The sequence below is a fragment of the Ranitomeya variabilis genome, chromosome 8, assembly GCF_051348905.1.
Source record: "Ranitomeya variabilis isolate aRanVar5 chromosome 8, aRanVar5.hap1, whole genome shotgun sequence".
In the NCBI taxonomy this organism is placed as follows: Eukaryota; Metazoa; Chordata; class Amphibia; order Anura; family Dendrobatidae; genus Ranitomeya; species Ranitomeya variabilis.
In genome coordinates this window covers 131394143-131411492 of record NC_135239.1, presented here as the reverse complement: position 1 = coordinate 131411492, position 17350 = coordinate 131394143, and positions in this window count along the sequence as shown.

Sequence of the window (17350 nt, the reverse complement as noted above, 5' to 3'; positions counted from 1 at the left end):
GTTCTGCTTCCTGGGCTGACAGACTGGGCGGCTGTCATGATCTCCATGGCCAGAGAACTAGCATAAGCCTCTATAGGAACAAGCTCTTGGAAGATGTAACTGTACTGACCATGAACTAAACCTACCGCATCATCTAGAAGTAGCCAGGTAGCATGTCCTACTTTTTATCCCTATATGCCCAGCGCCGGCCGGAGAACTAAATAATGCTAGCAGAGGGAAATATAAGACCTGACTCACCTCTAGAGAAATGCCCAAAAGGAGACAGAAGCCCCCCACATATATTGGCGGTGATATGAGATGAAACAACAAACGCAGCAGGAAAATAGTTTTAGCAAATTTGAGGTCCGCTTTCTAGATAGCAGAAGACAGAAAGCATACTTTCATGGTCAGTAGAAAACCCTAACAAAACACATCCAGAAATTACTTTAGGACTCTGGCATTAACTCATAATACCAGAGTGGCAATTCCTGATCAACAAGAGCTTTCCAGACACAGTAACGAAACTGCAGCTGTGAACTGGAACCAAAATACAAAAACAAAACATGGACGAATGTCCAACTTATCTAGTAGATGTCTGGGAGCAGGAACAAGCACAGAGAGGCTTCTGATAACATTGTTGACCGGCAAGCATCTAACAGAGAAGCCAGGTTATATAGCGACACCCAGATCTAATCAGAACAGGTGAACAGGGAAGATGATGTCACAAGTTCAATTCCACCAGTAGCCACCGGGGGAGCCCAGAATCCAAATTCACAACAGTACCCCCCCCTCAAGGAGGGGGCACCGAACCCTCACCAGAACCACCAGGGCGATCAGGATGGGCCCTATGAAAGGCACGAACCAGATCAGAGGCATGAACATCAGATGCAGTGACCCAAGAATTATCCTCCTGGCCGTATCCCTTCCACTTGACCAGATACTGGAGTCTCCGTCTGGAAACACGGGAGTCTAGGATTTTTTCCACAACGTACTCCAACTCACCCTCAACCAACACCGGAGCAGGAGGCTCAACGGAAGGCACAACCGGTGCCTCATACCTGCGCAATAACGACCGATGAAAAACGTTATGAATAGAAAAGGATGCAGGGAGGTCCAAACGGAAGGAAACAGGGTTAAGAATCTCCAATATTTTATACGGACCGATGAACCGAGGCTTAAACTTAGGAGATGAGACCCTCATAGGGACAAAACGAGAAGACAACCACACCAAATCTCCAACACAAAGCCGAGGACCAACACGACGGTGACGGTTGGCAAAAAGCTGAGTCTTCTCCTGGGACAACTTTAAATTGTCCATCACCTGCCCCCAGATATGATGCAATCTCTCCACCACCGCATCCACTCCAGGACAATCCGAGGATTCCATCTGACCGGAGGAAAATCGAGGATGGAACCCCGAATTACAGAAAAACGGGGAAACCAAGGTGGCAGAGCTGGCCCGATTATTGAGGGCGAACTCCGCCAATGGCAAAAAAGCAACCCAATCATCCTGGTCAGCAGACACAAAACACCTCAGATATGTCTCCAGGGTCTGATTAGTCCGCTCGGTCTGGCCATTAGTCTGAGGGTGAAAAGCAGACGAAAAAGACAAATCTATGCCCATCCTAGCACAAAATGCCCGCCAAAATCTAGACACAAATTGGGTTCCTCTGTCAGAAACGATATTCTCAGGAATACCATGCAAACGAACAACATTTTGAAAAAACAGGGGCACCAACTCGGAAGAAGAAGGCAATTTGGGCAGGGGAACCAAATGAACCATCTTAGAAAAACGGTCACACACCACCCAGATGACAGACATCTTCTGAGAAACAGGCAGATCTGAAATAAAATCCATCGAGATGTGTGTCCAAGGCCTCTTAGGAATAGGCAAGGGCAACAATAATCCACTAGCCCGAGAACAACAAGGCTTGGCCCGAGCACAAACGTCACAAGACTGCACAAAGCCTCGCACATCTCGTGACAGGGAAGGCCACCAGAAGGATCTTGCCACCAAATCCCTGGTACCAAAAATTCCAGGATGACCTGCCAACGCAGAAGAATGCACCTCAGAGATGACTTTACTGGTCCAATCATCAGGAACAAACAGCCTATCAGGCGGACAACGATCCGGTCTATCCGCCTGAAACTCCTGCAAGGCCCGCCGCAGGTCTGGAGAAACAGCTGACAAGATAACTCCCTCCTTAAGAATACCTGTGGGGTCAGAGTTGCCAGGTGAATCAGGCTCAAAACTCCTAGAAAGGGCATCCGCCTTAACATTCTTAGAACCTGGTAGGTACGATACCACAAAATTAAACCGAGAAAAAAATAATGACCAGCGCGCCTGTCTAGGATTCAGGCGCCTGGCGGTCTCAAGATAAATCAAATTTTTGTGGTCAGTCAATACCACCACCTGATGTCTGGCCCCCTCGAGCCAATGGCGCCACTCCTCAAACGCCCACTTCATGGCCAAAAGCTCCCGATTCCCAACATCATAATTCCGCTCAGCGGGCGAAAATTTACGGGAAAAGAAGGCACAAGGCCTCATCACGGCGCAGTCAGAACTTTTCTGCGACAACACTGCCCCAGCTCCGATCTCAGAAGCGTCGACCTCAACCTGAAAAGGAAGAGTCACATCAGGCTGACGCAACACAGGGGCAGAAGAAAAACGGCGCTTAAGCTCCCGAAAGGCCTCCACAGCATCAGGGGACCAATCAGCAACATCAGCACCCTGTCTAGTCAAATCGGTCAATGGCTTAACGACATCCGAAAAACCAGAAATAAATCGACGATAAAAGTTGGCAAAGCCCAAAAATTTCTGAAGACTTTTAAGAGAAGAGGGCTGCGTCCAATCACAAATAGCTTGAACCTTGACAGGATCCATCTCAATGGAAGAGGGAGAAAAAATATATCCCAAAAAGGAAATTCTCTGAACCCCAAAAACGCACTTAGAACCCTTGACACACAGAGAATTAGACCGCAAAACCTGAAAAACCCTCTTAACTTGCCGGACATGAGAGTCCCAGTCATCCGAAAAAATCAGAATATCATCCAGATACACTATCATAAATTTATCCAAAAAATCGCGGAAAATATCATGCATAAAGGACTGGAAGACTGAAGGGGCATTAGAAAGACCAAAAGGCATCACCAAATACTCAAAGTGGCCCTCGGGCGTATTAAATGCGGTTTTCCACTCATCCCCCTGCCTGATCCGCACCAAATTATACGCCCCACGGAGATCAATCTTAGAGAACCACTTGGCCCCCTTTATGCGAGCAAACAAATCAGTCAGCAACGGCAATGGGTATTGATATTTAACCGTGATTTTATTCAAAAGCCGATAATCAATACATGGTCTCAAAGAGCCGTCTTTTTTTGACACAAAGAAAAAACCGGCTCCTAAGGGAGATGACGATGGACGAATATGTCCCTTTTCCAAGGACTCCTTTATATATTCTCGCATAGCAGTATGTTCAGGCACAGACAGATTAAATAAACGACCCTTTGGGTATTTACTACCCGGAATTAAATCTATAGCACAATCGCACTCACGGTGCGGAGGTAGTGAACCCAGCTTGGGTTCTTCAAAGACGTCACGATAATCAGACAGGAACTCAGGGATTTCAGAGGGAATAGATGATGAAATGGACACCAAAGGTACGTCCCCATGAGTCCCCTTACATCCCCAGCTCAACACAGACATAGCTCTCCAGTCAAGGACTGGGTTGTGAGACTGCAGCCATGGCAATCCCAGCACCAAATCCTCATGTAGATTATACAGCACTAGAAAACGAATAGTCTCCTGGTGATCCGGATTAATACACATAGTCACTTGTGTCCAGTATTGTGGTTTATTATTAGCCAATGGGGTGGAGTCAATCCCCTTCAGAGGAATAAGAGTTTCCAAAGGCTCTAAATCATACCCACAACGATTGGCAAAGGACCAATCCATAAGACTCAAAGCGGCGCCAGAGTCGATATAGGCGTCAGTAGTAATAGGTGACAAAGAGCAAATCAGGGTCACAGACAAAATAAATTTAGACTGTAAAGTGCCAATGGAAACGGATTTATCAAGCTTTTTAGTACGCTTAGAGCACGCTGATATAACATGAGTAGAATCCCCACAATAGAAACACAACCCATTTTTCCGTCTAAAATTCTGCCGCTCGCTTCTGGACAGAATTCTATCACACTGCATGCTTTCTGGCTTCTTCTCAGTGGACACCGCCAGATGGTGCACAGGTTTGCGCTCCCGCAGACGCCTATCGATCTGAATGGCCATTGTCATGGACTCATTCAGACCCGCAGGCACAGGGAACCCCACCATAACATCCTTAATGGCATCAGAGAGACCCTCTCTGAAAGTAGCCGCCAAGGCACACTCATTCCACTGAGTAAGCACAGACCATTTACGGAATCTTTGGCAGTAAATTTCAGCTTCATCTTGCCCCTGCGATAGGGACATCAAAGTTTTTTCTGCCTGAAGTTCCAAATGAGGTTCCTCATACAGCAAGCCCAAGGCCAAAAAAAACGCATCCACATTGCGCAACGCAGGATCCCCTGGTGCCAATGCAAAAGCCCAGTCTTGAGGGTCGCCGCGGAGCAAGGAAATCACAATCCCAACCTGCTGTGCAGAGTCTCCAGCAGAACGAGATTTCAGGGACAAAAATAGCTTACAATTATTTCTAAAATTCTGAAAGCTAGATCTATTCCCTGAGAAGAATTCCGGCAAAGGAATTCTCGGCTCAGATACCGGAGCATGAATAATAAAATCTTGCAAATTTTGTACTTTCGTGGTGAGATTATTCAAACCTGCAGTTACACTCTGAAGATCCATTATTAACAGGTGAACACAAAGCCATTCAAAGATTATAAGGAGAGAGAAAAAAAAGAAAGACTGCAGCATAGACAGACTGGCAAGTGATCCAATTAAGAGCACAGAGGAAAAAAAAAAAAAAAAACTCTCAGCAGACTTCTTATTTCTCTCCTTTCTCAGCCAAGGATTTTAACCCTTTAGTGGGCCGGTCAAACTGTCATGATCTCCATGGCCAGAGAACTAGCATAAGCCTCTATAGGAACAAGCTCTTGGAAGATGTAACTGTACTGACCATGAACTAAACCTACCGCATCATCTAGAAGTAGCCAGGTAGCATGTCCTACTTTTTATCCCTATATGCCCAGCGCCGGCCGGAGAACTAAATAATGCTAGCAGAGGGAAATATAAGACCTGACTCACCTCTAGAGAAATGCCCAAAAGGAGACAGAAGCCCCCCACATATATTGGCGGTGATATGAGATGAAACAACAAACGCAGCAGGAAAATAGTTTTAGCAAATTTGAGGTCCGCTTTCTAGATAGCAGAAGACAGAAAGCATACTTTCATGGTCAGTAGAAAACCCTAACAAAACACATCCAGAAATTACTTTAGGACTCTGGCATTAACTCATAATACCAGAGTGGCAATTCCTGATCAACAAGAGCTTTCCAGACACAGTAACGAAACTGCAGCTGTGAACTGGAACCAAAATACAAAAACAAAACATGGACGAATGTCCAACTTATCTAGTAGATGTCTGGGAGCAGGAACAAGCACAGAGAGGCTTCTGATAACATTGTTGACCGGCAAGCATCTAACAGAGAAGCCAGGTTATATAGCGACACCCAGATCTAATCAGAACAGGTGAACAGGGAAGATGATGTCACAAGTTCAATTCCACCAGTAGCCACCGGGGGAGCCCAGAATCCAAATTCACAACAGGCGGCAGACTTCTGGACCACAGGATCTCTTGATTGCTGGTCGCTGCACCTCCCGTGTGGAATCTTCCTTCATCATCTGCAAATCTGGAGCCATCCACATAGAGGATCAACTCTGGGTTGGTCAGTGGCTCTTCTGCCACCTTGGGTAGTCCTGCTGTTTCCTGTTGCATGATGCTGAAGCAATCATGGTCATCCGTCCGGAGCAAATTCAGATCCCATGCAGACTTTTTATCTGAGGGTTCATATCTGTATCCCCCCTTGGGAGTGGGAGTAGAGTGGATGGGTTGAGGACTGTGCATCTGGAGATGGTGACATTGTTGGGCAGGAGTAGAGAGCACTGGAGGCGAAGATGCCTGGCGGTGGAGAGATGTTTTAGCTGGGTTTGGTTGAGGATTGCTGAGATGTAATGCAGAGCCAGGATTTCCAATGGTTTTTCCACTGATGTCAGTAGTCCTGTCCAGGAGGGCGTGTGCTGCAACTGCTGCTCTCATGCGGGAGGAAGAGGCTCCCCTTGCAACTGGATCCAGGCAAGCTGAAAAGTAGTCCGAAAGTCTCTGCTTTCCCCCCTGAAGCTGTGTCAGGACTCCAGTAGCAAGGCCTTCTCTTCTCATCAAGTAGAGACGGAATGGCTTCTTGTAGTCAGATAGGCCTAGTGCTGGCAGAGACTACAGAGCCTTTTAACTTCTTGAACGAACTGAAGGCCACATCTCTCTGGAGGAACGGGGGTCACGCTGACGTATTCACACAGAGGCTGCATTAGGACGGAAGCATCAGGGATCCAGGCTCTGCAATATGAAACTAGACCAAGGAAGGCCTGTAGCACCTTTGGAGTTGTCGGAGGGACCATCTTCTCCACTGTGGTCTTCCGGTCATCTGTCAGGTGTTTCGCCTGGTGAGCAATACAGTGTCTCTGGAACGTAACTTGCTTCAGACACCACTGGACTTTGTTCTTTGAGATCTTGCAGTGCTGCTCCGCCAGGTAGAGTAGGAGATACAAGGAATGGGCTTTACACGTGTCAAAGTCAACTGCACAAAGGAGTAGATTGTCCATGTATTGTAGCAGGGTTACTTCTGCTTGTTCTGTGACTCGGTTGGTGAGAACTGTGGACATTGCTTTGGTGAACTGTGAAGGGCTGTTCTGGGCCCACTGTGGCATCACTGTCCATGTGTGGTGTCCCCCCTGGTGCATTAAGGCAAACAGGAACTGGTCATCCGGGTGAAGGGGGAACACTGGAGAAAACCTTAGCCAGGTCGGTCACTGTGAACACTTTTGCTGTGGCAGGCACATTCGAGAGCAGAGTGTGCGGATTCGGCATAATTGTTTCAAACTCTGTGGCGTCATTCACAGCTCTCAGGTTATATACCATTCTGAACTTGGCTGGCTCTCCTTTTACAGTCTTTTTCTTGACGGGGAAAAGCGGGGTATTGCAAGGCGATGTGCGAGGAACAATGATTCCTATTTCCAGGTAGACCTTCAGTTGGTCACAGGCAGCTTGACTCTAGGCCTGGCCTGGGCCTTACGAGGGTACGGGGTACATGGCTTGAGTGACACCCGTACTGGGGCAACTTGAGGTTTTCTCACGTGCTGGGGTCCCTTAGACCATAGACTTTCTGGTACTACGTCCAGTACCTCCTTGGGTAGGCCTCATTGGTTGGTTAATGTTCTTGTAGGGCCGCCAGCATGACTCTTCTTGGGTCAGGGATGAAGAAAGTGTCACTGTCCCATCTTCGTGGAACACTGTGGTTGCCTTCAGCTTCTGCAGTAGGTTCGCTCCCAGCAGGTTGAGTGGAAGTTCCTTGACACCACAAACTGGGACAGGATAGAGTGTCCTGGCTGAGTGCACACGCTCAGTGGCTTTGTAAGCTGAGAAGGTCTGACTTGACCATCAATGCCCATGCGAGACACAGAGAATTCTGATAGGCAGGTGGGATCAGCGAGTTCCACAGGTGTCATCACACTTCTGGCTGCACCACTTTGGATCTGACAACGCCATCCATTTTAAGGGTAATTTGAGGTACTGGTCTTGCAGATGAAGTTTTACATGTCAGGAGCGTAGTGTCTTGCGGACCTGGCTTGCTTGCCTCTGTCCTATGGACGGGGTACTTCACTGCTTTCTGCACTTCCTCCTTGACCTGTTTCTCTGGACCAACTCTTGGATTGCATGGGGCGTGGGTGCTTCGGGGGCGTGGGTGCTTTGCACTGGTTCTGGTAATGGCCAAACTTGCCACAGATGTAACACTTGACACTTCTTCTGTCTTTGTAGGGTGGTTGTGCTTCCAGGTCAGTGGTCACCATGAGAGGGGCTGTCTTCTGCACCCCTGGTTGGGACTCAATTCCTTTGGCCACTGTGGACAACGGCATGATGGGTACTGTAGCGGCAGCGGGGTCCGGCCTGCTGATTGAAGCTGCGGTGGTAAGACGAGGCCTGCAGGTGCATTCATGGCGAGGCCCGGGGGTGCCATGAGACCGACGGCTGCATCCAACCCAAGGTCTTGGGGCATTACAGGGGCTGCGGCTGCATCTGCCGTCACTTCTTACCCCTGGTCTGACATAGCTTCTCCCCTTTGCTAACCTTATTGAGGTCGGTGTCTCCTCTCTGGAGTCTGCAGCGGTTCTTCTGGTGTGTTGGTCGGCACTTTGCAGCGTCTTCTCCTCTGGCTCCCCTTCCAGCGTTCTCAGCAGCACGGCACCCGTTTCCTTCTTCGCGCTCTTTGTGGTGCTATAATGGCGGCAGTTTTGGTGACAATCGGCAATAAACAGTCTCCTAGGCGCACATAAAACTTTTTTTTTCTGGGTCAGTCCACTGCTATTGACCTGTTCCTAGGCCTAGCCACTATCAGTGGTTTCCTGATTGGCTGTCTCAGTCCATGCCCAAAGGCCTGTGTATCTGGTCATGAATGGTAAAGCCCAAGTCTTGGAATACTTGCATTACTCTGCAATGAAACTTCTTTACAGACTCTGTCTTATCTTGGCTCATGTCATGGCTTGTCCTGCCAATCTGCCTTTGGCCCACTCTCTGAGCTGTTCAATTAGCTGTGGCCCTGACTCCCAAGCGTGTACGTCTGATTCTGCGGGAAGTTTGAATTGTTCCTTCATGATTGGCCAGAGTGCATCACCTGCTTCTATTTTCATTCATGGCCCAGAGATCATTCCAGCTGGCTGCATATGTTTGCTGCTTCTGCTACTTTCTTCGGTAAAATGGCATGGGATGCATCCCTGGGTCTGGACTATTGTCACCTGACTTGAAGTGCAATGCACATAGTGTAATGGTGGTGCCTCTATCTGCCCCTGCATTTTTGGTGCCTGTGGGTTTCTTTTCTAGTACTAGACAGCATGCATGATGTTCCCTCTTCATCTTCATCAGAGGAATAGTTGTGATAGCTTGTACTGGGGTCATACACTGACTGATTTTGGACTTAGAAGTTGCTTTTTTATGTGAGGATGTCTCCCCCCTTGCTGAAGCTATGATGGATTAGGATCATAGTTTCATGTTGGTGTGAATGTGGATGTAGGCAGCTCTGACCGGTGCTGAAGCTGTACATTATCAATACATGGTGATATCAAAGTTCATGTAAAACCTTAAGGGTTACAATATTGTTGATTGTGAAATGAGGTAACGGAGGATCTGTCAGTGAGCTCGTTCTGATATCACTCCTCCCCCCTCTGCACCCAGGGCTGAGCTGACTGCTGCCTGATATGTCTGGGGCTGCCCACTGTAGGGGGGGCTTTCACCTTCTTTCCCCGATATCACAACTGGCAATGGCTGGACTGTGCCAGGGACACCTTGTGCTGTAAGCACCATATTGTTTGAATTGGGCGTTGGCCCAGCCGGCAACACGGAGGAAAAAAAGAGGAAGAAGATGGAGGGTATGGAGGAGAGAGATAGAGAGGGGAAGAGAGAGAGAGAGAGAGTGTGGAGAGAGAGGAGAGAGAAAGGAGAGAGAATGCGGAGAGAAAAAGACTGACAGAGAAAAAAAAAAAAGAGGATAGATGAGAACAACAAGAATAATAGAGAGGAGCAATTATGCCTTCTCCCTGTAGGGAGAGACGGGGCGCGCCACATACTGTGCAAAAATAACTACCTATACCATGGATTCTGCTAAAAGCAGACTGCGCAGATTCTCCCGTCTCATACCCACAAAAATCACTTCCTGGTTTGCTCACATAACTTTCTGTACCACCTAAACGATGTAAGCTCTGCTGTGCTACTTCATACCATGTATTAGTATTCAGCAATCTAACATCAGCTACTGTAACTTCCCTTATTTTCCTTTCTACGTCATGCCACTCTGCAGCTTGAAGTCTGCCATTCTAATGAATTTCACGTACTCTGTACCTTCCAAAATCTTCACATACGTAATACCTTCGTGTCCTGCCACTATCTAAGGGCTGTTTTCTCATCAGGAAGTAAAAAGACTTTCCTGTTGCTCGGCCACTCTATTCCCCATGGCAAAAGCAAAAAATGAAAATGAAAAACACACAAAAATGAGAAAAGAAAACAGTACTAAAAAAAACTTCTAAAAATGAGTATATAAAACTCTAAGAAAAACCCAAAACGATAAGAAAAACCGTCAAAAACTTAGTTCACAACCAAAAACTCAAAACTTTGATACAAGAGGAAAAAATTTTTTTTCCAAAAATAAAACAAATAAAAAAATAAAAAGTTAAAGAGATTGAAGATTGAGGAAAACTTAATTAAAAACTTTAAAATGCCGCAAAAAGAAAAAGACCCTTTAAGAGAGTAAAAAAAATTAAAAATGAAAACGGCTTTTCTCTTCTCCTTTTAGAATCTCTGCGCTCAAATGCAGTCAGAGACACACTTCCCCTTTCTAATACTGTAATATTATAATATGCAATATCACTAAAATCACGTTTCTGAAAACACTTATGTCACATCAAAAATGATAGATACAATTTAAATTTCACTTCTTCACAAAAAAACTACACATACCCAGCATTGCAGCTGAAAACAGTCAGAAAAAAAAAAAAAAAAAAAACAACCAGATATGACAGTTTGATTTACAATGCATCTCTCTCTGCTCTCAGCTGAAAAAAGAGGAAGTTCATGAAAGAAGGAAAAAGAAAAAAAAAAAACAAAAACCCAACCTTTCTTTTACAGTTATATGCCCTTAAAGCGGCAATAGTACATGACACAAACAGACACAGATAAACAATCCGAGAGATGCCCTTTTTAATTCTGTGACACATGCAGGCCGTTCTGGGAACAGACAACTGTCAATCGCACTGGCACACATATGCCGGGAATCTACCACCCTCTGATCCGGTTGTCCTGACTGGCCGCCGGCTACGGGAATCTGTGGCAGCCCCTGTAATCTATCACCATCCGAGCCTGGATTCTGGAGCCACCTGCTCCGGAACTACCTGTTCCTTTCCTCTTGCACGGGAATCTGTGATAGCTTACTCAGCGATTTGAACTCCTGCTGTCTGTTACCCAGCCACCATAAACAAAAGTCACTTTTTCCTTCTTCTCTCGGATTTTACACAAATACATATACACGGTACACAGCAGACACCTCCCAGGGTGGATTCGTGGCTACGGATTTTTTACACTACCTGGGAATTTGTGACCACATCTGACCGGCAAGAGGCATAGACAAGGACTGGGCACAGGGGACTTTCAGGTAAGATGATAACATTTTCTTACCTTACTTATGGAGCTGCGCAGTCTCCTGCCCCTGTGCCAGGCCACCGCTATAACTTCCGTATCTCCGGTTAGAAGGATCCCGTGCGTTTCATCCGAGCCGTTGGGCGCCATTTGTTATGGAAATATTAGGGTTGGATAAATATATCCCTGTGTGTGCTGTGGCCGCTCCCAATTAGACTGAGTATTTTGAGCGCTCATCAAGAATGGACTGTACACAACTGTGACAGAACAACATTCCATCAATACTGATACTTTATTGTACATGCATAGTTTTATATTTTCACATAGAAAGGAGTGGTTAGGGGTTGTCAGGGGTGGTTAGTTAATTATCATATTGTCTAGCTCCTCTGTCATTGGTTATCTAAACATATATGGAATATTGTGATTAATGCTCATATGACTGCTGATCAAGCAACTAAACTCGAGTTCTCTGTCTAGGACAAAGTGGAGACACCTGACCAGCAGTCACCAAACATCTGACTCTGTTCTGCTTTTAGGGGTGGAAAACCCCATATGATCTGTCTGGGTTATATCAGGCTTATATCAGTTCAGTTCGTGTCAGCCATTTTAAACCATTGATTATAATATATATATTAGCTGTGAGCATATAAGTATATATTTGATTATAGAGGAGTATACATGCAAGTGAGATCTACATGATATATATATTTCTATCACAGTAGCATGTGGCATGTAGGATGTAGGGTGTAGAGTGTAGGGTGTAGCGTGTAGCATGTAGGGTGTAGGGCGTAGAGTGTAGAGTGTAGCGTGTATCGTGTAGCGTGTAGGGTGTAGGGTGTAGGGTGTAGAGTGTAGGGTGTAGCATATAGGATGTAGAGTGTAGCGTGTAGGGTGTAGGGTGTAGAGTGTAGGGTGTAGCGTGTAGGGTGTAGAGTGTAGCGTGTAGGGTGTAAGGTGTAGAGTGTAGTGTGTAGGGTGTAGAGTGTAGCGTGTAGGGTGTAGAGTGTAGCGTGAAGGGTGTAGCGTGTAGGGTGTAGCGTGTAGGGTGTAGGGTGTAGAGTGTAGAGTGTAGAGTGTAGCGTGTAGGGTGTACAGTGTAGGGTGTTGGGTGTAGCGTGTAATGTGTAGGGTGTAGAGTGTAGCGTGTAGCTTGTAGCGTGTAGCGTGTAGGGTGTAGGGTGTAGAGTGTTGCGTGTAGCGTGTAGGGTGTAGGGTGTAGGGTGTAGAGTGTAGGGTGTAGCGTGTAGCATGTAGGGTGTAGGGTGTAGAGTGTAGAGTGTAGGGTGTAGAGTGTAGCGTGTATAGTGTAGCGTGTAGGGTGTAGGGTGTAGAGTGTAGGGTGTAGCGTATAGAGTGTAGAGTGTAGCGTGTAGTGTGTAGGGTGTAGAGTGTAGCGTGAAGGGTGTAGAGTGTAGCGTGTAGGGTGTAGAGTGTAGCGTGTAGCGTGTAGCGTGTAGCATGTAGGGTGTAGGGTGTAGAGTGTGTGGTGTAGCATGTAGGGTGTAGAGTGTAGCGTGTAGCGTGTAGCATGTAGCGTGTAGGGTGTAGAGTGTAGGGTGTAGCGTGAAGGGTGGAGAGTGTAGCGTGTAGCATGTAGGGTGTAGGGTATAGCGTGTAGGGTGTAGAGTGTAGGGTGTAGCGTGTAGGGTGTAGAGTGTAGCATGTAGCGTGTAGGGTGTAGAGTGTATGGTGTAGCGTGTAGCGTGTAGGGTGAAGGGTGTAGGGTGTAGAGTGTAGTGTAGCGTGTAGGGTGTACAGTGTAGCGTGTATCGTGTAGCGTGTAGCGCGTAGGGTGTAGGGTGTAGGTTGTTGAGTGTAGGGTGTAGCGTATAGGGTGTAGAGTGTAGCGAGTAGCGTGTAGCGTGTAGAGTGCAGCGTGTAAGGTGTAGCGTGTAGCGTGTAGCATGTAGGGTGTAGGGTGTAGAGTGTGTGGTGTAGCGTGTAGGGTGTAGAGTGTAGCGTGTAGCATGTAGCGTGTAGGGTGTAGAGTGTAGGGTGTAGCGTATAGGGTGTAGAGTGTAGCGTGTAGGGTGTAGGGTGTAGAGTGTAGCGTGAAGAGTGTAGAGTGTAGCGTGTAGGGTGTAGAGTGTAGCGTGTAGCGTGTAGCGTGTAGCATGTAGGGTGTAGGGTGTAGAGTGTGTGGTGTAGCGTGTAGGGTGTAGAGTGTAGCGTGTAGCATGTAGCATGTAGCGTGTAGGGTGTAGAGTGTAGGGTGTAGCGTGAAGGGTGGAGAGTGTAGCGTGTAGCATGTAGGGTGTAGGGTGTAGAGTGTGTGGTGTAGCATGTAGGGTGTAGCGTGTAGGGTGTAGAGTGTATCGTGTAGCGTGTAGAGTGTAGGGTGTAGCGTGTAGGGTGTAGAGTGTAGCGTGTAGGGTGTAGCATGTAGCGTGTAGAGTGTAGCGTGTAGCGTGTAGTGTGTAGCGTGTAGGGTGTAGAGTGTAGCGTGTAGCGTGTAGCGTGTAGGGTGTAGGGTGTAGAGTGCAGGGTGTAGCGTGTAGGGTGTAGAGTGTAGCGTGTAGGGTGTAGGGTGTAGAGTGTGTGGTGTAGCATGTAGGGTGTAGCGTGTAGGGTGTAGAGTGTATCGTGTAGCGTGTAGAGTGTAGGGTGTAGCGTGTAGGGTGTAGAGTGTAGCGTGTAGGGTGTAGCATGTAGCGTGTAGAGTGTAGCGTGTAGCGTGTAGTGTGTAGCGTGTAGGGTGTAGAGTGTAGCGTGTAGCATGTAGCATGTAGCGTGTAGGGTGTAGAGTGTAGGGTGTAGCGTGAAGGGTGGAGAGTGTAGCGTGTAGCATGTAGGGTGTAGGGTGTAGAGTGTGTGGTGTAGCATGTAGGGTGTAGCGTGTAGGGTGTAGAGTGTATCGTGTAGCGTGTAGAGTGTAGGGTGTAGCGTGTAGGGTGTAGAGTGTAGCGTGTAGGGTGTAGCATGTAGCGTGTAGAGTGTAGCGTGTAGCGTGTAGTGTGTAGCGTGTAGGGTGTAGAGTGTAGCGTGTAGCGTGTAGCGTGTAGGGTGTAGGGTGTAGATTGCAGGGTGTAGCGTGTAGGGTGTAGAGTGTAGCGTGTAGGGTGTAGGGTGTAGAGTGTGTGGTGTAGCATGTAGGGTGTAGCGTGTAGGGTGTAGAGTGTATCGTGTAGCGTGTAGAGTGTGGAGACACCTGACCAGCAGTCACCAAACATCTGACTCTGTTCTGCTTTTAGGGGTGGAAAACCCCATATGATCTGTCTGGGTTATATCAGGCTTATATCAGTTCAGTTCGTGTCAGCCATTTTAAACCATAGATTATAATATATATATTAGCTGTGAGCATATAAGTATATATTTGATTATAGAGGAGTATACATGCAAGTGAGATCTACATGATATATATATTTCTATCACAGTAGCATGTGGCATGTAGGATGTAGGGTGTAGAGTGTAGGGTGTAGCGTGTAGCATGTAGGGTGTAGGGCGTAGAGTGTAGAGTGTAGCGTGTATCGTGTAGCGTGTAGCGTGTAGGGTGTAGGGTGTAGGGAGTAGAGTGTAGGGTGTAGCATATAGGATGTAGAGTGTAGCGTGTAGGGTGTAGGGTGTAGAGTGTAGGGTGTAGCGTGTAGGGTGTAGAGTGTAGCGTGTAGGGTGTAAGGTGTAGAGTGTAGTGTGTAGGGTGTAGAGTGTAGCGTGTAGGGTGTAGAGTGTAGCGTGAAGGGTGTAGCGTGTAGGGTGTAGCGTGTAGGGTGTAGGGTGTAGAGTGTAGAGTGTAGAGTGTAGCGTGTAGGGTGTACAGTGTAGGGTGTTGGGTGTAGCGTGTAATGTGTAGGGTGTAGAGTGTAGCGTGTAGCTTGTAGCGTGTAGCGTGTAGGGTGTAGGGTGTAGAGTGTTGCGTGTAGCGTGTAGGGTGTAGGGTGTAGGGTGTAGAGTGTAGGGTGTAGCGTGTAGCGTGTAGCATGTAGGGTGTAGGGTGTAGAGTGTAGAGTGTAGGGTGTAGAGTGTAGCGTGTATAGTGTAGCGTGTAGGGTGTAGGGTGTAGAGTGTAGGGTGTAGCGTATAGGGTGTAGAGTGTAGCGTGTAGTGTGTAGGGTGTAGAGTGTAGCGTGAAGGGTGTAGAGTGTAGCGTGTAGGGTGTAGAGTGTAGCGTGTAGCGTGTAGCGTGTAGCATGTAGGGTGTAGGGTGTAGAGTGTGTGGTGTAGCATGTAGGGTGTAGAGTGTAGCGTGTAGCGTGTAGCATGTAGCGTGTAGGGTGTAGAGTGTAGGGTGTAGCGTGAAGGGTGGAGAGTGTAGCGTGTAGCATGTAGGGTGTAGGGTATAGCGTGTAGGGTGTAGAGTGTAGGGTGTAGCGTGTAGGGTGTAGAGTGTAGCATGTAGCGTGTAGGGTGTAGAGTGTATGGTGTAGCGTGTAGCGTGTAGGGTGAAGGGTGTAGGGTGTAGAGTGTAGTGTAGCGTGTAGGGTGTACAGTGTAGCGTGTATCGTGTAGCGTGTAGCGCGTAGGGTGTAGGGTGTAGGTTGTTGAGTGTAGGGTGTAGCGTATAGGGTGTAGAGTGTAGCGAGTAGCGTGTAGCGTGTAGAGTGCAGCGTGTAAGGTGTAGCGTGTAGCGTGTAGCATGTAGGGTGTAGGGTGTAGAGTGTGTGGTGTAGCGTGTAGGGTGTAGAGTGTAGCGTGTAGCATGTAGCGTGTAGGGTGTAGAGTGTAGGGTGTAGCGTATAGGGTGTAGAGTGTAGCGTGTAGGGTGTAGAGTGTAGCGTGAAGAGTGTAGAGTGTAGCGTGTAGGGTGTAGAGTGTAGCGTGTAGCGTGTAGCGTGTAGCATGTAGGGTGTAGGGTGTAGAGTGTGTGGTGTAGCGTGTAGGGTGTAGAGTGTAGCGTGTAGCATGTAGCATGTAGCGTGTAGGGTGTAGAGTGTAGGGTGTAGCGTGAAGGGTGGAGAGTGTAGCGTGTAGCATGTAGGGTGTAGGGTGTAGAGTGTGTGGTGTAGCATGTAGGGTGTAGCGTGTAGGGTGTAGAGTGTATCGTGTAGCGTGTAGAGTGTAGGGTGTAGCGTGTAGGGTGTAGAGTGTAGCGTGTAGGGTGTAGCATGTAGCGTGTAGAGTGTAGCGTGTAGCGTGTAGTGTGTAGCGTGTAGGGTGTAGAGTGTAGCGTGTAGCGTGTAGCGTGTAGGGTGTAGGGTGTAGAGTGCAGGGTGTAGCGTGTAGGGTGTAGAGTGTAGCGTGTAGGGTGTAGGGTGTAGAGTGTGTGGTGTAGCATGTAGGGTGTAGCGTGTAGGGTGTAGAGTGTATCGTGTAGCGTGTAGAGTGTAGGGTGTAGCGTGTAGGGTGTAGAGTGTAGCGTGTAGGGTGTAGCATGTAGCGTGTAGAGTGTAGCGTGTAGCGTGTAGTGTGTAGCGTGTAGGGTGTAGAGTGTAGCGTGTAGCATGTAGCATGTAGCGTGTAGGGTGTAGAGTGTAGGGTGTAGCGTGAAGGGTGGAGAGTGTAGCGTGTAGCATGTAGGGTGTAGGGTGTAGAGTGTGTGGTGTAGCATGTAGGGTGTAGCGTGTAGGGTGTAGAGTGTATCGTGTAGCGTGTAGAGTGTAGGATGTAGCGTGTAGGGTGTAGAGTGTAGCGTGTAGGGTGTAGCATGTAGCGTGTAGAGTGTAGCGTGTAGCGTGTAGTGTGTAGCGTGTAGGGTGTAGAGTGTAGCGTGTAGCGTGTAGCGTGTAGGGTGTAGGGTGTAGAGTGCAGGGTGTAGCGTGTAGGGTGTAGAGTGTAGCGTGTAGGGTGTAGGGTGTAGAGTGTGTGGTGTAGCATGTAGGGTGTAGCGTGTAGGGTGTAGAGTGTATCGTGTAGCGTGTAGAGTGTAGGGTGTAGCGTGTAGGGTGTAGAGTGTAGCGTGTAGGGTGTAGCATGTAGCGTGTAGAGTGTAGCGTGTAGCGTGTAGTGTGTAGCGTGTAGGGTGTAGAGTGTAGGGTGTAGCGTGAAGGGTGGAGAGTGTAGCGTGTAGCATGTAGGGTGTAGGGTGTAGAGTGTGTGGTGTAGCATGT